Raw genomic sequence first — 1,992 nt, 5'->3', positions numbered from 1 at the left:
CGCAGATACGCAGCTCTCCGAAGCTAAGTGCCGGTCCCGGGCTTCTTTCGGCACAAACCGCTCTCAGGAGCTCCCTGCGCTCGCCACAATGCTCTGTGTGCGAAGAAGCCGCTTCTTCGCCTCCGGGAGAATCGGCGAGCGGCAGCTTCCCAAAGGCGAAGATGCAAGCTGCAGCACACAGGCACAGTGTGGGCACCTTCAGACTTAGAGAAAACAGTACTTTACCACTCTCCTGCCTTTTCCATGGTTATTCTATTGGAAAAGAACGAGTTTTGGACAACTACCTTTCATTCTTGCCAAACGCTTTGCAGACCCCCGTGCAAGCTTTAGAACAAGATTTTGGATGTTTTCTTTCCTGGCAGAGTTTCTCCTTGCAAGATATGGTGGAAAAGCTTTTTGCTGAGTGTAGAGCGGCAAGACACGCAGAAGACGCAGATACGCAGCTCTCCGAAGCTAAGTGCCGGTCCCGGGCTTCTTTCGGCACAAACCGCTCTCAGGAGCTCCCTGCGCTCGCCACAATGCTCTGTGTGCGAAGAAGCCGCTTCTTCGCCTCCGGGAGAATCGGCGAGCGGCAGCTTCCCAAAGGCGAAGATGCAAGCTGCAGCACACAGGCACAGTGTGGGCAGCCTTCAGACTTAGAGAAAACAGTACTTTACCACTCTCCTGCCTTTTCCATGGTTATTCTATTGGAAAAGAACGAGTTTTGGACAACTACCTTTCATTCTTGCCAAACGCTTTGCAGACCCCCGTGCAAGCTTTAGAACAAGATTTTGGATGTTTTCTTTCCTGGCAGAGTTTCTCCTTGCAAGATATGGTGGAAAAGCTTTTTGCTGAGTGTAGAGCGGCAAGACACGCAGAAGACGCAGATACGCAGCTCTCCGAAGCTAAGTGCCGGTCCCGGGCTTCTTTCGGCACAAACCGCTCTCAGGAGCTCCCTGCGCTCGCCACAATGCTCTGTGTGCGAAGAAGCCGCTTCTTCGCCTCCGGGAGAATCGGCGAGCGGCAGCTTCCCAAAGGCGAAGATGCAAGCTGCAGCACACAGGCACAGTGTGGGCAGCCTTCAGACTTAGAGAAAACAGTACTTTACCACTCTCCTGCCTTTTCCATGGTTATTCTATTGGAAAAGAACGAGTTTTGGACAACTACCTTTCATTCTTGCCAAACGCTTTGCAGACCCCCGTGCAAGCTTTAGAACAAGATTTTGGGATGTTTTCTTTCCTGGCAGAGTTTCTCCTTGCAAGATATGGTGGAAAAGCTTTTTGCTGAGTGTAGAGCGGCAAGACACGCAGAAGACGCAGATACGCAGCTCTCCGAAGCTAAGTGCCGGTCCCGGGCTTCTTTCGGCACAAACCGCTCTCAGGAGCTCCCTGCGCTCGCCACAATGCTCTGTGTGCGAAGAAGCCGCTTCTTCGCCTCCGGGAGAATCGGCGAGCGGCAGCTTCCCAAAGGCGAAGATGCAAGCTGCAGCACACAGGCACAGTGTGGGCAGCCTTCAGACTTAGAGAAAACAGTACTTTACCACTCTCCTGCCTTTTCCATGGTTATTCTATTGGAAAAGAACGAGTTTTGGACAACTACCTTTCATTCTGCCAAACGCTTTGCAGACCCCCGTGCAAGCTTTAGAACAAGATTTTGGATGTTTTCTTTCCTGGCAGAGTTTCTCCCTGCAAGATATGGTGGAAAAGCTTTTTGCTGAGTGTAGAGCGGCAAGACACGCAGAAGACGCAGATACGCAGCTCTCCGAAGCTAAGTGCCGGTCCCGGGCTTCTTTCGGCACAAACCGCTCTCAGGAGCTCCCTGCGCTCGCCACAATGCTCTGTGTGCGAAGAAGCCGCTTCTTCTTCGCCTCCGGGAGAATCGGCGAGCGGCAGCTTCCCAAAGGCGAAGATGCAAGCTGCAGCACACAGGCACAGTGTGGGCAGCCTTCAGACTTAGAGAAAACAGTACTTTACCACTCTCCTGCCTTTTCCATGGTTATTCTATTGAAAAGAA

Source organism: Molothrus ater, unplaced genomic scaffold (genome assembly GCF_012460135.2).
Source record: "Molothrus ater isolate BHLD 08-10-18 breed brown headed cowbird unplaced genomic scaffold, BPBGC_Mater_1.1 matUn_MA534, whole genome shotgun sequence".
NCBI lineage: Eukaryota > Metazoa > Chordata > Aves > Passeriformes > Icteridae > Molothrus > Molothrus ater.
The sequence above is the reverse complement of the archived record's forward strand: the minus strand, read 5'-3'. Positions refer to the sequence as shown.